The 18,722-nt window shown below is 42.5% G+C and overlaps 1 protein-coding gene across 3 annotated transcripts in view; it reads left to right on the top strand.

The window, feature by feature from the left end:
- Positions 1 to 18,722, top strand: part of TJP2 (tight junction protein 2) — a 126,010-nt gene that overhangs the window by 26,990 nt on the left and 80,298 nt on the right. For all 3 annotated transcript variants that reach the window (XM_069576373.1, XM_069576371.1, XM_069576368.1), the window contains exon 2: positions 2,806 to 2,926. The gene's annotated coding sequence lies outside the window, so the exon portion shown is untranslated. The remainder of the gene's footprint in view (positions 1 to 2,805; positions 2,927 to 18,722) is intronic.

Below are 18,722 nucleotides of genomic sequence, written 5' to 3'. Positions count from 1 at the left end.
CTCTACAAACTGTAATCATATGATAGGTCAAAACCAGCTGCCAACCAGTTGACCTAGTGTTGCAAGTTTATTGAAGCACAGATTGGATAACTCACACATGTGTTTATTGACCCCCAATGCCCAACACGATAGGTACACTGGCAAATATTTTGCCATTGCTTACTTGGTTTTAAAATAGCCCTAGGACTTCCCTGGTGGTACAGCAGAGAAGAATCTGCCTGCTAATGCAAGGGACATAGGTTCGATCCCTAGTCTGGAAAGATGTCACAAGATGTCACATGTCACGGAGCAACAAAGCCTGGTATGCCACAACTACCGAGCTCGCACTCTAGAGCCTGCAAGCTGCAACTACTGAAGCCCACGTGCCCAGACCCTGCAATAAGAGAAGGCACCACAGTGAGAAGCCCGTGCACCATAACAAAGAGTAGCCCTCGCTTGCCACAAGGAAAGCCTGTGTGCAGCAACCAAGACTGTGTGTAACCAACAATAAAAATAAATTATTTAAAAAATAGCCACAAGTAGAAAAAAAATTTTTTTTCTGGTGGTCCAGTGGTTAAGACTCCATACCCACAACATAGGGGGCATAGGTTCAATTCCTGGTTGGGAAACTAAGATCTCACATGGTACATGGCATGATGAAAACAAAAACAAAAACAAGAGTTGACATCTGATTACTGAGCCACTTATGGATTTTCCTTTTAAAATTTTGTGACGTTTTCCAGCACTAACTCATGTTACCTGACAAAAATTTTACATATTTGTCAATACTATTGCATACCAAGTGTATTTAGTTTTCTTCCAAGCTTTTCCTTAATTTATAGGTAGCCCTAGTCAGTGTTGGAGAAGGAAATGGCACCCCACTCCAGTATTCTTGCCTGGAAATTTCCATGGACAGAGGAGCCTGGCAGGCTACATTCCATGAGGTCGCAAAGAGTCGGACAAGACTGAGCGACTATCATTAGTCAATAGTTTGTATTTCAGAAATGGCTGATTGTTATTTGAGGTTCCTGTATATGTCAGAAACTTCAGGCAGTATCATAAAAGATAGTTAAAATCAGGATGTTGTCAAAATGCAGAAAACTGACTTAATTCAAAAGCAAGCCATTTCAATGAAAGAGGCAAACTCTATTTGGCATTGATACATGTAGGAAAATTTCATACTAAGGCCCAAAGCATAAGCAAGTCCATCTTGATTTGCTGGGCATTTATTTATTGTGGGAAGTAATAACAGAAACTATATGGGCTGGGCTCTAATCCTGCTGGTTGCTTTGTAGGATATCCAGATGTCCCTGCATTAGCCTGTGCCCACATTTCCTGCTGATCCTTGGAGAAGGGAAATGGGTCTCCTGCCTGCACAAATAAAATGGACACTCTCTGATTTCTGTTCCATTGTGTAGCGAGTGTTTTGCACAGATGCCACAATATCACTTTGTCTAGCAGACAGAGGAGTATGTGCGGAACTGGTGAGAAGCACATTCCTCCTCCCACTGGATGTATCCCCACATGAGGCTGCTGGGTTTCCAGCCCTGCCCAGAAAGGAGCTTGCCTCTTGTGCTGTTTGAAAGGCATGGGCAGGATTCATAAAAATGTCCAGAAAGCATTTTCTTGGATTGTCTTGGGATGAGGGGTTAAAATAAAAAGTATCTGCCATCTTTTCTGATTGGGGGAAACCTACATGTATAAATATAGAGACAAGCCAGTATTGTAATTCCCTTTTAGTTGAAAATGTTTTTTCTATTGTATACCTTAAAATGGTGAATTTAAGTTAAGTGTATTTTACCAAAATTTAAAAAAAGTTTTCTCTAGATGTTTTATCACCTGCTGGGTATTTTTTTTTTTTTAACCTGAAAAGTGAATTTTTTGTTTGTTTGTTTTGGCTGTACCTTGCAGCATGTGGGATGTTAGTTCCCTGATTAGGGGTTGAGCCGCTCCTCCTGCATCGGGAGCACAGAGTCTTAAGCACTGGACCCCCAGAGACATGACATGACATGCGTGTGCTTAGTCGTGTCAGACTCTTCGTGACCCCAGGGACTATAGCCCGCCAGGCTTCTCTATCCATGGGGTTTTCCAGGCAAGAACACTGGAGTGGGTTGCCATTTCCTCCTCCAGGGGATCTTCCCGACCCAGGGATCGAACTCACATCTCCTGTGTCTGTTGCATTGGCAGGAGGATTCTTTACCACTGTGTCACCTCTGGACTGCCAGGGAAGTACCCACCCCTGCCCCCAAAACGAATTCTTTACTCTTTTTTTTTTTCTGTTTTGAAGAACAGGACAGCAATTGCACTCCTAGATATACAGCTGAGAAAAATGAAAACTAGGTCCATGTACACATTTGAGCATAATAGCTAAAAGGTGGAAACAGCCAACCCAAATGTCCATCAGCGGTAAAGTGGATAAGTAAACTATGATATATCCATACATGGAGTGAGGTTCTGACACAGGCTACACCCTGGATGCAACTTGAAAATGTTATGCCAAGTGAAAGAAACCAGTCACAAAAGATCACATATGAGTTCATTTATATGAAATCTGCAGAAGGGGTGACTCTATAGAGACAAAATTAGATTGGTGGTTGTCTACAGCTGGGAGGAGGAGGGGGGAATTGGAGGATTAAATGGTTTCTTTTTTGAAGTAATGAAAATGTCCTAAAATGGATTGTGGTCGTGGTTGCACAAGTCTGTGAATATGTTGAAAGCCATAACGTAGGTGGGTAAACTGTACAGAATGTGAATTTCAGTACATTTCAAGGATCTCGGCAAACTGGGAATGACCGTGCTGAATTTTAACAGTAGTGTCTTTTTCAGGGTGCGAAGTACTACCTTGCTGTCATCTCCTTGTGAGTGGGATTGGCATCCCAGCTGCAACTCTTGGCACAAGTGCTCCAGGAAACACAGACACGTGCCAACAGACAGCCTGCTTTACCAGGTACTTGCCTTTTGGCCTCTCATCAGCTTTAGTTACTGGCCTAGTTTGATTAAATAATCTCACATCCTACAAGTCAAGGCCACCCTATTCGATGTTGCTGGTAATGAAATTGTATAGTATCCAAGAAAATTTAATTGTAATGCCCTGTTTCCCAAAGGTGAGAAAGATCTTGCCTGCATTTATGGTCTGAATTGATAGGTAATTCTGGGCAAATGCTGATAAAGCACCTAGGTCTAACACTCATTATTCAGAATAAATGCATACCAAGGTATTTTGATGTGTAGGGTTTATAAGTCATTCTGGTAGGTCACATTTTTTCCATTATCTTTGACATAGCAAAATTATATAACAGTGGAAAGTGCTTTGCTGAAAATAAAAAAGACATCAGTGACACTGGCTTCTAAAGATTAATTACGTACAGGCTTTTAGAAAAAGGGCTGAGTATTATCTATTGACTGATTCAGTTTTAAGTACGAATTAAATGGGATTTACAAGGTATTAAATTCTATTTTGGCAGATGCTAGGATGTATTTATTCTTAGTTACACTTTAACCCCTGGTTATAGGCCAGTCCATGGCTGCTAGAATGGGGTTAGAATTTTTTTTTCATGTGTTTGTTTCAAAATTCCTATCTGTTTAAACTTGACGACCTTACTGGGGTGGATTCCAGCTTCATATCAGTGTTGGAATTTAGTGGAGTGTGACTGGCAGATAGCTCTTCAAATCCTAGTATTCCTGCCTTCTGACTGTGTGATCGTCTTAATGTCTATGAGCTCCAGATCCTTTATCTGTAAAAAGGGCTTGTTAACATGAAGCTGAATGAGTTAACATATAGCAAGCATCGGTCACACACCAAGGCCTTTCTTGCCATCTAGTTGTCCAAATGGGGACACTTGAGTGGGGAATTCCTCAGTTTCCACTGAACTAACAAGGCTAGGAGTGGGTTTTGTTTACTGAGATGTTCTCTATGGAGCTTTTAAACATTCCAAACATAAGAAGACAGATGCTTGCCCAAACCCTGGAAGTGGTTTTCCTGAAAGTAGATTTCTGGGTAGGGTCTGTTGCTTTAGTCAAATGATTAGAGGTCCAGTATGGATATGGCAAAGGAGGACCTGGAGCTGGCATTGTCTTTGGACAGGGACTCAAACAAGCTCTTCCTGATAAATGTCTCCCTGGTTCTGATTGCCTATACTAGTGACCACATACCCTTCAACATCAGTTTGTTTTCCCAAGCTAGCGTCTTACTCCACAGCTCCTTCACAGATAAACACTGAAACCTGGGTTTCTGGGTGAATTAGCTGCAGGCAAGCTTGGGTGGTGTGGTTTTCCCCACATGGCTATAGTTTCAAATCCAACGGACATTTATTAAAAGCGTTTTATTTGCCAGGGACTGGACAAGGGGCTTTCATCCATCTTGTTTATCCTCAGAACATTCTGGAGGAGCTATTGCCAGCTCCCTTTTGCAAATAAGGAAACTGAGATTCAAAGATTTTAAATGGTTTCCCCAAGATTGCATAGCCTCTGATTCCCAAGTGCAGTGAGATTCCTATAATAGCAGCTGTTTTCCATACTAACTCTACAGAACTTGAGGATTTAACTCCTAAACTAGGATAGTAATGGGTTTTTCGCAAGGGCCAGATCTGATCAATTGATAGTGGCTGCCTGGAGTTAAAGATTTCTAGATACTGTCCCAGCTGGTGCTAGTGGTAAAGAACCTGCCTGCCAGTGCAGGAGACTTAAGAGACACAGATTCAATCTCTGGGTTAGGAAGATCCCCTGGAGGAGGGCATAGCAACCCACTCCAGTATTCTTACCAGGAGAATCCCATGGACAGAGGAGCCTGGTGGGCTATGTCCATAGGGTCACAAAGAGTTGGACGCGATTGAAGCAACTTAGCATACAGACACTGTCCACGTTTGTTGAGTAAGAATTTTGTGACCCATTAGCAATGTCTGGCATGGATGGAGGAGGCCATCCATGAAGGCCCTTTACCTGTTTCTGATTATAGCTTCTACCTGCAGCTGCCCTGCTTTACTATCTTAAAGTCTCTGGAGAGCACTATTTGCCTGGCATTTGTTTGTTGCTACTTATGCAGCAAAATCATCTTTTCCTCTTTGCTTTCGGGGAGGAGGCTCAGAGTCTGGACAGACCCTCACTTCCTAGACATGGATTCTCACTGCTAGGTAATTTAGATAGTAACAGTTTAGAGTTGTTACCAGCTCATCCCATAATATGGGTATAGATAAGTGAATTGAAAGTGAAAATTAAAACTTTTGCTTCTGTGCCTCTGAGAGCCCCTCTGCAGTCCCCTCTCCCCTGGGACTCCTCCTCTGTAGGAATTCCTGGGGAGCTCACAACCAGCAGCCCAACCCCTTCACATGGAATTGGAGACAGAACAGTAGCTCACAAACTTTAGCTGCATCAGTCACCTGGAGGGCTTGGTAAAACACAGATTCCTGGGTTCCCTCCCTAGAGTTGCGGCTTCAGTCCCTCGGGGTGAGCCCCAGGATATTTGCATTGCTAGCAAGTTCCCATCCAGGCTGATACTTCAGGTTTCCCCACCACACTTTGAGAACCACTAACCTGGACAGTACTTTTAACAGGTGTCTTAGAGCCTGGGCTTGTTTGTAGATAGTATGTGGCCAGTTTCCGTACCTGTGGTGAAGAGATTCTTTCCTCAAACTTTTTTTTTTTTCCTCAAACTTTTAATGAGCACCTCACAGGCTGCCTGAGGAAAGCTAAGAGGAATGTAAAGGCTTGTCTGGGGGACTTGGGAATCTAATTTGAGATCAGTAATTACACTGCTGTGTGAAAAGGGCTGCAGAGCAGAAGGCCTGAAGCAGTGATTATGTGAGAGGAGGCTCCTGAGGAGGGTAAGTTGTTGGCCAGGTGTGCAGAGAGGGGAAGAAAAAAGTGGGGAGGACAGGCTGTACCTCAGAGGCCTGGAGATGCTGTACTGTGAGAAGAAAAGTTGTTTGTGTTGAGAGTTCCATTGTAATTCTGATATGAAGTATCAACCTACAGTAATAAAGATGAAAGCCTTATATTTATTTGGGAGCTTATTACAGTGTACTCAGTACTGTACTAAATATCTAGCTGCATTGTTTTTCATTTAATTCTCAGACCCACCTATGAGATATGGGTCCAGCTATAATCTTAATTTGTATAAGTTTCCTAGGGCTGCAGTAAAAAACACAAACAAAAACAACCTATCGCAGACTGGGTGGTATAAACAATAATGTATCGTCTCATAGTTTGTATTACATGACTGAGCGACTGAACTGAACTGATAGTTTTGGAGGCTAGAAGTCTGAAATCAAGGTGTTGGCAGGATTGGTTCCTTCTGAGAGTTATGAGGGAAGGATCTGTTCCAGGCCTCTCTCCTTAGCTAGAAGGTGGTCATCTTCCCGCTATGTGCGTCTGTCTCTTTGTCTAAATTAACCCATTTTAAGATAGCAGTCACACTGCATTAGGGCCCCCGCCTAAAGACCTCACTGTAACTTGATTGCCTCTGTAAGGATCCTGATTCCAAATGAGATCATATTCTGAGGTAAGGAGAGCTGGGACTTCAATGTGTGAAATTTGGGGAGACACCATACAACTCACTATACCATTTTACAGATGCAGAGATGGAAACTCAGAGGGTTTACATAAATCACACGCCCGTCAGGTCCAGCTGTGTAACTTGCCATTTTGATAGGTCGGAACAGCTGAGTAGTGGCAGTGGCACACGTTAAACCTGCGAAGTAGCAGAACTGGGGTTTGTTGAAACCCCAGATCGGATTCATCATTGTATTCTTTCACCCAGTGCTTCATTCTGTTTACTGGCCTTCCCCCTTTTTTTTTCTCTGCTATGTCTGCTCATGGTTCACTGGGAAAAGCAGTGGTGTAGAGGTCAGGATACCAAGCTGATAGCCTGTTTATTTCTAATTCTTGAGTTTATGGATCAGATATTTTTATATGTCAGTTTCCTGTCCTGCCTGTTTAAGGAGAGTGGTGGGAAATTACCAGATTATGTCAGGGATCCCCACCCTCCAGGATCTACTGCTGATGATCTGAGGTGAAGCTGCTATATATTAATGATAGTAATAAAACACACAATGAATATAATGCTCTTAAATCATCCTGAAGCCATTCCCCACCCCACCCCCACGCTCAGTCTGTGGAAAAATGGTCTTCCACAAAACTGCTTCCTGGTGCCATAAAGGTTGGGGCCACTGGAGTATATGAAATTGAAAATTCATTGCTATTAAAACATTAAATCCCTACACATAGGGCTTCCCTGGTGGCTCAGTGGTAAAGAATCCACTTACAATGCAGAAGATGTGGGCTTGATCCCTGGGTCAGGAAGATTCCCTGGAGAAAGAAACGGGAACCCACGCCAGTATTCTTGCTTGGGAAATTCCATGGACAGAGGAGCCTGGTGGGCTATAGTCCATGGCGTTGCAAGAGTCAGATACAGCTTGGTGACTAAATCACCGCTACCTATAAATACGCAGGTTATCAGAGTATAGATGTCCTATTCTTAATTTCCTTCTCAAACCAACCTAAATATTTGTAAGCAATGTGTTAGTTCTGCACTTGTATTTTAAGTACCTTTACTTGGAATTGTTTTAGCATTCAGGGATTCAAGCAACTTAATTGTCTAGCTGTGGAGAGTTTAGACAAGTAGTTTTGTCAGTACTCATACAATAATTCCATATTTTCTTCTTTAAGTATTTATAATGAAAGAGAATTGCCTCAAATACTTATGTACAAAGACTTTGGTCACTTTAGCAGTTAAAGCAAAATTTCATCATGTATATTTGTGTACCATTGAAGTGGAAGAGAAATAAAAACAAGAAGTGTTTGAATGCTGTAATTATAGTCTAATGTGTTTTCCAAACAAAAATTAAAGTGCATGCTTCCCTCATGAAGTCAACAAGATGGAATGGTAGCCATTTGCTTATCTCTGGAAATCTGAGATGTCTAGATATTTTAAGTATAGCATATATTAGAGATGAGTAATATTTAACCTAGGTTCTGAAACATAGATTTAATTATACTCCTGAATGTTTTAGAGAACCCAAAACCTAAGAATTAAAACATGACTAGGAGCTTGTGATGGAGAAGGAAATGGCAACCCACTGCAGTATTCTTGCCTGGAGAATCCCATGGACAGAGAAGCCTGGCAGGGCTACAGTCCACGGGGGTCACAAGAATCAGACAAGACTTAGCGACTAAACCACCGCCACCAGCAGGAGCTGGTGAAAGGGACTCCCAAATGGCTCAGTGGTAGAGAATCTGCCTGCCAATGCAGGAAATGCAGCTTAGATCCCTGTGTTGGAAGATCCCTTAGAGAAGGAAGTGGCAACCTACTCTAGTATTTTTGCCTGGGAGATCGCATGGACAGAGGAGCCTGGTGGGCTACAGTCGGTGGGGTCACAAAGGGTCAGAGACATAGTAGGTCACATACCAGGGGCCTGTAAACCTAGAGCCCTACCTCTCTCTTACTTTTCACAGCCACATTTCTTAAAAGGAATCTCTGTACTTACCACCGTTTTTCCTCTCCTCCACCTGCCTCTCTCTTCAGCACTTCCTCCTCCACATATTCCAGCCACTCAGGATCCAGTAACTGGTTTCAGGTACCCTCTGGGCTAGACACACAGGCACAGGGCTAAGCACAGCATTGCCTCAGGAAATTTTCATGGATAAGGACTCTTCCCTGCCTGGAAGATGCAGTTGAGTTTTCAATCAACAGTTACATTGTGTGTGTGCTACCTGTACTGGACCCCTGGTACTGTGACTGCGTGGGGAAGACTGGAGGCAGCTTATTTTATGATTCCTATTATAATAAAATAATGCAGGGACTTCCTGAGTGGTCCAGTGGTTAAGAATCTGCCTTCCAAAAGAGGGGACTCCAGTTCAATCCCTGGTCAAGGAACTGAGGTCCCACATGCTGCGGGAGCAGCAGAGCCCATGTACATTAGAGCCTGTGTGCTGCAACGAAGGCTCAGCACAGCCAAAAATTAAAAAAAAAAAAGATGTAATTAATTTCTGGTTTGGAAGGGTGTCATCACTGGAGTCCTGATTTTGATACCTCACATTTTCATTAGTTGAGTGGTTGGTGATAGCATGTTTCAGTTCAGCCAAAGTTTTGATTTATTTAGAGGTAATCTGATTGTACAGTGAGATTAGACAAAACACCCTAGATAGGAAGTCCCCTACCTAATCTTAATTTTGTTGATATTTTAAAAAAATTATTGATTTTTGAAAAAAATACATGATTGATTATAATTATTCATGTTTGACATGGATATTTGTGATATAATTATTGATAGTCAAAAAATCAAAATAATTACATATATAATTATTTTTAGTTCAGATCTTAAGTCTGGTAACTAAAATAACTGGCAACACGCTTTGAAAGAGACTTCATACTTATGTTCAAGTTGAATTTGTCTCTTCTGATGGCTTTAGCTCAGTAGGATACTTACAGCAAGATTTAGAACAAGAATCAAAATACTTTAGCAAGTGGAGGACGGTTCTAGGAGAGCTAGAAATAGATCAGGGAGAGAGAAGATAGGTGAAAAATAAAATGTCATTGGGAAGAATAGCTAAAACTGCTTAGGTGATTTAGTGTATACAACATAAATATCAGAATCTCTTGAAAATAAATTGTGATTGATTCATTTAAAAACTTAGATGATAACTTTGGAGGCAAGAAAAGCTGAAAACCCGACACATTCCTGAAACTAAATGAAAGACTGCACCTTGCCCTCTGGCCCAGACTAGCAGAGAATTTGATGTTCCTTCTATGTGTGTAGTTTTAGCCATTATGGCCCCCACCATGCTTGCTTCTCTCCATTACTCTAGAAGTCTGGGCAGTAACTTTGATGCAGTCTTAGCCTCCAAGAATACTGCCAAGGAAACTCTCCCAGAGATGATGAGACAGAAAGGCTTAGAGAACAAAGTCAGTTGTTCCAGTCATATGATTTATTCACCTTGAAAACATGCTTTGAGATGCAAGGGGGAAAGATTCAAACCCTTTTAACATAATTAGGTGAGGATATAAATAAGGTGAAAGGCCCACACTCTGGAATCCTGTGCTTGCAGTCTTCACATGTCCTGTCTCTTTGCGGTGTTAGCTTTCCCCAATGACGGTGTGGTCACAGAGACCAGATTTGAGGTTGAACAGGAGGCTTAGCAGATAGAAGGTGTCTGAAGCCAGCATAGGCTTTCCTCATAGCAGGGATACAGGCCAAGTATACTTGGCCAGTAGCTGTAGCTCAGTAGTAATTTGCCTGCCTTTGGGGGCAGAGTATACAGGTGGCCAGAATTGTACATAATGGGTGTCACCAATGGGTGATCACTTTAGGGATGACATAGCTGTCAATCTAGAGGCAACATGAGCTGGGCTTTATTATGTGTTATTAATATTTTAGGAAATGTTTATTAATAATAATATAAACAATATTATTACATCTAAAATTGTAAGTTAGATATTTAGTGCATTTATTAATATTTTATTGGGCTTTTCTTATGGCTTTATTAAATATTAATTTTTAAGATTTACTTTGTCCTTCATTGGAACTCTTCTGTTTATAAGTGACATTCTTGTTTCTTTATTTTCATCTATACTTAACACAAAAGCGCTTCATTTATTCTATTTTGTTTTTTAACATATCTTCCTAACATACTGTCTATACTATATACATCTTACAAATTGTGCCTGAGTCTTACAAACTGTGGGACTTCCCAGGTGGCACAGTGGTAAAGAATCTGCCTCAATGCAGGAGACTTGGGTTGGATCCCTGAGTCGGGAACATCCCCTGGAGAAAGAAGGACATGGCAACTCACTCCGGTGTTCTTGGCTCGTAAATCCCATGGACAGAGGAACCTGGCAGGCTAGACTCCGTGGGGTTGCAAAACAGTCGGACATGACTTAGCAGCTAAAGAACAACAACTTACAAACTGCTTGCTTTCTCATTATCTATGGAAAATAAATCTTAGGAATTTCATCCATCTGATTTTACCTTGTCCTCTATACCAGTGGTCCCCAAACTTTTTGGCACCAGAGACCAATTTTGTGAAAGAAGATTTTTCCATGGACCATGGTGGTCGGGTGGGATGGTGGGTCAGGTGGTAATGCCAGTGATGATGAGCAGCAAATGAAGCTTTGCTAGCTGTCCAGCCACTCCAATACCCATTCACAGCCTGGAGGCTAGGAATCTCTGCTCTATACCATTGTTTAAAAGAACTTTGAAGTATTTATTTATTAAATTATGGTATAGTCATACAAATGGGGATATTTTGCAGCTTCCCACTCCAGTATTCTTGCCTGAAGAATTCCATGGACATAGGAGACTGGTGGGCTACAGTCCATGGTGTTGCAAAGAGTCAGACATGACTGAGCGACTAACACACACACAGAAAATTGATGATACAGAACTATATTGTCATGAAAAAACTGCCTATTCCTATGTAGAAAAATGGAGAAGGCAATGGCACCCCACTTCAGTACTCTTGCCTGGAAAATCCCATGGACGGAGGACCCTGGTAGGCTGCACTCCATGGGGTCGCTAGAGTTAGACACAACTGAGCGACTTCCCTTTCACTTTTCACTTTCATGCATTGGAGAGGGAAATGGCAACCCACTCCAGTGTTGTTGCCTGGAGAATCCCAGGGACGGGGGAGCCTGGTGGGCTGCCGTCTATGGGGTCGCACAGAGTCAGACACGACTGAAGCGACTTAGCAGCAGCAGCAGCATGTAGAAAAAAACAGGTAGCAAAAGGGCATGTCTAGTATAGCCCCAGATGTATAATGTTATATATGATATCTACATGCTTACCTATGCATGGAGGTACCTGGAAGGATGCTCATCCAGTTATTTAACAGTAGTTTGCTCAGGATTGTGACATTTTAATTGCATTTTACTATTCTTTTATGTGTGTGTGTGTGTGATCTGTGGTATGGTTTGTGTAAATAAACAAGTATCATTTATTTTAAAATAACTGAAACTCAAAGATATGTGTATATACAAATATGTACGCAAATCAACATACCAAGAGGATTATAACATCTGACCCTTTTGTAAGCCAAAGACATTTTTTCAGAAGAGAATTCTTTTCTTTTTTCTAAAATTTTAGTTTTGTCTTGAGGTATAACTGATTAACAACAGTGTATTAATAACCCTGGTGGCTCAGTGATAAAGGATGTGCCTGCCAGTGCAGTAGCCACAGATGTGGGTTGGATCCCTGGGTCAGGAAGGTCCCCTGGAGGAGGAAATGGCAACCCATTCCAGTATTCTTGCCTGGAAAATCCCATGGACAGAGGAACTTGGCAGGCTACAGTCTGTGGGGTCGCAAAGAGTCGAGCATGGCTGAACTCGCATGGCATAGCTAATTAACGGTGTTGTGACGGCTTCAGGTGAACGGTAGAGGGACTCAGCCATACACATACATGTATCCATTCTCCGCCAAACTCCCCTCCCATCCAGGCTGCTACATAACATTGAGCAGAGTTCCATGTACTATACAGTAGGTCCTTGTTGGTTATCCATTTTAAATATAGCAGTGTGTACATGTCTATCCCCAAATCAGTAACTATCCCTTCCCCTGATCCTTTCCCACAGGAGAATAATTTTCTGACCTTCAAAATGAATGTTTTACCTGCCTTGGAAACCTTGTTATCTTTTGTCAGAGAATTGTAACAATGTCCCTTTAGCAGAATTTCTTAAACTTTCCTGATGATAAGATTCACCTGCTGGGTACAGTGCTGCAGTGTAAAATTAAAATTCCCCAGGGCCCTTCTCAGACCCACTGAATCAGGATCTCAGGGAAGGACCTGGGATACCTCAGGTGATTCTTATCATCAAGAAGCTGTCTTTATAGAAATGTATGTTATGTGTTTTCAAGTTTTTATAGAATGGCTCTTGGATTTGCCTTTCCCAGGACCAGCTTCTTTTGTTTTCAGAGGCCTGTACTGTTTTGCTCGGCTGCCCTGGAAAACTTAACAGCTTTTTTTCTAAGGCCCCTTTCAGATCTGAAGATTCTTTGACAATCAAGGAGACACTTCAACAATTATAATCTGTGTTGGTCAGGGATACTGAATTCTTAGTGCTGCAGGATTAACCAATTCAAGTTGCCAGAGGCCTCTCTGGGCTCCCCGGAGGACTTGTATATCACACAGACAGTCCCCTGGGCCACTATCACCTTAGATTCCCTCCCTTGCATGGGAGATGAGGACTTTTTTCCCTTAAAAAGGAAAAATTTTCCCTTATTAAAGGTTTATTTTTTTTAAGAAACTTATTAGGGGAGAGGAACTTCGAGAATTCTTAGACGCTAGAATCATATTTGATTTCAGGATTCTAATTCCTAGCTCATTGTTGTTGGTTAGTCACTCAGTAGTGTCTGATTCTCTGCAACCCCGTGGACTGCAGTATGCCAGGCTTCCCTGTCCTTCACTGTCTCCCAGAATTTGTTCAAACTCATGTCCTTTGAGTCAGTAATGTCCTCCAACCATCTCATCCTCTGTTGCCCCCTTCTCCTGCCCTCAATCTTTTCCAACATCAGGGTCTTTTCCAAAGAGTTGGCTCGTCACATCAGGTGACCGAAGTATTGAAGTTTCAGCTTCAGCATCAGTCCTTCCAATGAATATTCAGGGTTGATTTCTTTTAGAATTGACTGGCTTGATCTCCTTGCAGTTGAAGGGACTCTCAAGAATCATCTACAGTACCACAGTTCAAAAGCATCATTTCTTTGGCACTCAGCCTTCTGGTCCAACTCTCATATCCGTACTAGCTATTAGCTCATTGGCTGGAGTCAAATGACGTTCGTGGTATTTACCTTTTTAATACTGCACAGGAAGATTTTCACAAATATGATTCCCCAGCATTATTTGTTCAGTTGTTGTGTCAGCAAAAGCCCTCTTAAGTCTGTTCAAAAGAACCCAAAGGAAAACAACAATGATGACAACCAAAGACCTACCTCTGCCCCACCTCTGTGCAGTTGTCTCATTGCTGCAGACTGAACTGCGGGACAGGCGGGCAGGGATGAGAATGGACTGTGAGTCTGATAGGTTTGGAGTCTTACGCATCATCTACTCTGTGATGCCCTTGGACAAGCTATTTTCCTCTGGGAAGCTCAGTCTCCTCATCTTAAAACAGGGCAATAATATCAAATATACAGGGGCGATGGAAGGATTTACATTAAATGAGTTAATATAGTGTTTGAAAGATTTGTGGCACATAGTGTGCATTTAGCCAATTACTTTTTAATCCAGGTTTCTGGGTTTTTTGATGGGGTGTTAACAAGTAGCACTTCTCCCTGAAGAGTGTGGATTTTATATACTCTGCAATATAAATAGTGGTAAAAATAACTAAAGATGTCAAAACGCAGAGCACAGTGCCTTTAGGATCCAGGGCACCTTGCCAGGAGGAGAGGGCTCTCCACAGACAGAACATGCTCTGTAGCAGGGTCTGTCCAGATGAAACCACATCCCAGAAAGTGCTTCTGTGATCTCCAGGATTGGACTTGGATTATGCTGTATCTCAATTCCTGTTGAGCAGGCTGAATATACCCAAGTCAGCCCCATAAGTTTCCTAGAAGCCTGCTCATCCACAGTATGGCACCCTGAGGTCAGCCCAGACCACAGCCACCTCCTTCCAACCGGAACTACCCCCAGCACCGTTCCAGGGCCTCTTCAGACTTGTAATCCATCCAGCTGATTCTGAGTTACACAGCTAATTCTTCTGTCAACTTTGTGGCCAGGTGAACCCATCATGGCCAGAAACATTGCCCAGTGCTTACACAGGATGGAGGGTAAGAACAGGGTGGGGTATGCTGGGGTTTGGAGTTTGTACCATTAGCAGTGAGAGGAGAGGCAAGTAGAAGCCACCATCCATTTAGAACTGAAAACTTTCTTTCCCTGTAAGTCTGATTACTGATATTTTCATCCTCTTTGTACTTACTGTAATATCTTTTCATTGTAGTGATAATAGCAGCAATGCCAACATATTATCAGTGGTAATAATGATGATGATGATGATGATTTAAAAGAGGGGGCCCTTCCTAGGGCTACTCTCCCTTCCTGCTATTGTTCCTCTCTGGTCTTCCCATCCCCTAAATAGACCATCTACCATTCCCACCCTTTCATACCCTGCACTGGACTCTGAAACCCTTGTCTCACTGTAAATGAAACATTCAGCTGAACTCCACCTTCTTGCTTTAATTTAAACTTGGCTTTCTCCTGAGGGCATCATTTCCTGGTAGTAACCTCAAGGGATGCTTTCTACTTTAGATGGAAAGAGAAATCTAAGCAGGAGCTGGCTTTGTGGTCCAGGCAGAGAAGCTCCAACAAAGGCTCTGGGGCAGGAATGAGCTTGGCAGGGTCTCAAGAGCAACAACTGCAAAGAAAGGCCGGTGCAGCTCCAGGAAGTGAGCTTGGGAGAGTGCAGGCTGGGCTGAGCCTGGAGAAGGCAGCAGGGTCCATGCATATAGGACACGGAGGCTGCCTTAGCCCAGGCTGCCACAGCAGGACACCCCGGACAGGGTGCTTAAACAGACGTTTACTTCGCACAGTTCCGGAGGCTGACAAGTCCAAGATCAGTGAGGGCCCCCTTCCTGGCTTCCAAACAGCCGCCTTCTCACTGTGTGTTCCCAGGGCCACTGCTAGGTGCATGCACATGGAGTTAACGAACTTGGAAAGTTAGTGAGAGTACCATTAAATAACCAAATGTGAAGGCATGGGGCAGAGCAGAATTTTGAATGCCTCTCTCCTGGATGTTCTTTTAAGGGATGTGAGGTGACTGCTTATGGAAGGAGGAGTCCTTTAAGTGAATATGCACAGTTACTGGTATGGTTGTTTGGCTTGGGAAGGGAAAGGAATGCCAGGCCTTTTCTCCTGAAAGGTACCGTTCCTTCAGGCAGAGTTTTAACTGCCAGCACCGAAATCATGCACATACTCAAGCAATTCTTGTGCCCTGTCATCGTTTGTGTACATGTCTTTCTCTTCATCACGCTGTGAGCAAGCCCCCTGTTGTATAGCTTTATCTGCTATATACCTACCCCAGGGTACCTGCTAGGCATTCAAGAAACACTTACTGAAGGAAAGTATCATTATAATGTGGGCCATTTTAAAAGTATTTATTGCATTTGTTATAATATTGCTTCTGTTGCTTATGTTTTGTGTTGGTTTTTTGCCTGCAAGGCATGTGGGAAACTGGACTGGAAACTTTCCCTGCATTGGAAAGCCAAGTTTAACCATTGGACCACCAGGGAAGTCCCGGGAGTGCCTTCATGATTCTAATCCACCACCCAGTGTACAGGCCAACTCAATTGCTTAGTTAGCCTGGAAACTTCATGTCAGGTTCCTTTGCTCCCATTTAATGATACGTTATAAAATCATGTTGTAAGTATGTATGTGTGTGTGTGTGTGTGTGTGTGTGTGTGTGTTTATACCCAAATCTTAATGTTCTTGAGGAAATCTGATTAAAAGTGTTTAGTTTTTTACAGTTATTTGAGGTCCTCTGACCCTGCTTTAAAGACTATACACTGTAATACATAATGACAAGTGTTAAAACATTTCATAAACAATAACTACAATTAAAAAATAAAAGTATACACAGTCCTCACCATTAATCAAATCATATTCTCATATACTTTCCAATTCTTGTGTATATATATATATTTAGTAATTTTTTGTTATTGCCATCAGGATAGATAGTGTTTTTGTTTGGTTGGTTTTTTTGCCGCACTGTGTGCTTGTGAGATCTTAGTTCCCCAGCCAGCCTGGGCCGTGACAGTGAAAGTGCAAAGTCCTAACTGCTGGATTGTCCGGGGACTCCCGAGGATAGATGCTATTTGTACTCTTTCTCATTGGTTATTATATTGTTATTATCCTTGTTGCTCCACAGACTTCCTTATATAATTTTGAATGATGACTTGCTATGCCCATTAAGTTGATCTGCTGTAGTTTAACAGTTCTCCAGCCTTGGACAGCGATGGTTTCCATCCTATGTTATACATACAATGAAGCGCTGCCCCACCTCCCAGTCACCTGCTGTCATCTAACCTCCAGTCCTGTCTTGTTATTGAGACAGCTCTGGCCAGGATGATCTGTGGTTCTCAGTGAACATCTTCTGTTCTTAACTGAACTCTTCTAAGTTCCGTGTTGGCTGTTCTTCCCTTCTTGAAATTCATTCTTCTTTTGACTTTTTGGACACCTTACTGCAGTGGATTTTTTTTTTCCTTTCTGGCAGTTCCTCTTTTATCTCTACCCTGGGGTCTTAAGCTTGCCTCCTAAGTATTGGCATTCCCTGGGATCTTCCCTAAGTATTGGCATACCCTTATTCTTTTCCTGCCTCAGTTTTTGTCATGTCTCTGAATAGTCTCATTACCTCCCATGACATCAGCTTTCTTGATACACTGGCAATTTCCAAATCTCTTCCTCTACCGCAAACCTCTCTACCTAAGATCTCGTTAATGCCTGGCACATAGTAGACACTTGAACATCTCCACCTGGAGGACCCATGACCCTCAAAAACTCAATCAGTCCCTAACTAAACTCACCATCCTTCCTCAAGCCCCTCCCAAGATCTGTTCCCATTCCTTTGTTTCCTATTTTGGCAAAAGACACTGTCACCTACTTAGTTAAGCCAGAAACCTGAGAGTCACCTTAGACTCACTTCCCTCTTCCTTACCTCATATCCGATCAGGCAGTCACCCAGCCTGCTGGTTCCACTTCCTTCATCCCTTGAACTGGCTTATTTTGTCTAACTTCATAATCACATCATCTCTCACCTGCAATCCCACAAAAATCCTTTTTTTGTTTGCTGTTGACCTTGTCATTCTTACTGATGCCCCTCCCTGCGACCCCCACCAACTCATCCATTTTCCAAGAAGCTGACAGAGCGATCTTCAAAAAATGCCAGTTGAATTCCACTCCTGCAGTGTCACAGTAGACCACAAACCCTGTTTGCCTGAACAACCGTACCTCCTGCTACCTCAACAGCAAGTCTGTGATCCCTTCCTTTTCTCCACTTGTTATTTGTTGTCTTCACCTGGAAGGCTTTCTCCTCTTTTTGTCTCACGAAGTCATTCCTCCCTGTCCTTTAGAATGTGTAAGCTGCTGTCTCATCTCTGGAAAGACGTCACTAAACCCTATACCCCTGTCTGGGTGAGGAACCCCTCCAGAAAGACCCTAGACTACTCTGAGCTGCCAGGAATCTTGGTACTTAAATGGTTTCTTATAATTTACTAATTGTCTACTGTAGTAGGCTGAACTCTGAGGCTACAGCCTAACTAAGTCTTGTATCAGGGGGTTCTGACTTTATAGAAAGTGTTTAGTAATTATTTGTTGGATAGAAGTTCTTTGGAGAAACAAAATTCTAGGAATGGGGTTCACATGTGCAAGCCCACTTGTGAGAAATATATACTAGTATAACTTGCTTTTCCAAAGAGTTGTATAGATTTATACTGCCACCAGCAATGGTACTGTATCAATTGAAAGACTTTTTTCAACGTGAGTCAGAACTATGTATTGTGTCAGAATGTTGGTATTTCTACTATAAAAGTATGTCATCATTTGGAGTACTGTAATGTATTAGAAGGGCTTCCCTGGTGGCTCAGTGATAAATAATCTACCTACCCAATCAGGAGACTTGGGTTTGATCCCTGGATCCGGAAGATCCCATGGAGAGGGAAATTGCCACCCACTCCAGTATTCTTGCCTGGGAAATCCCAGGGACAGAGGAGCCTGGCAGGCTACAATCCATGGAGATGAAAACAGTTGGACATGCCTTAGCGACTAATAAATAG

Source organism: Ovis canadensis, chromosome 2 (assembly GCF_042477335.2).
Source record: "Ovis canadensis isolate MfBH-ARS-UI-01 breed Bighorn chromosome 2, ARS-UI_OviCan_v2, whole genome shotgun sequence".
Taxonomy (NCBI): Eukaryota; Metazoa; Chordata; class Mammalia; order Artiodactyla; family Bovidae; genus Ovis; species Ovis canadensis.
Note: the sequence above shows the minus strand (reverse complement) of the source record. Positions and strands in the feature narration are given on the sequence as shown.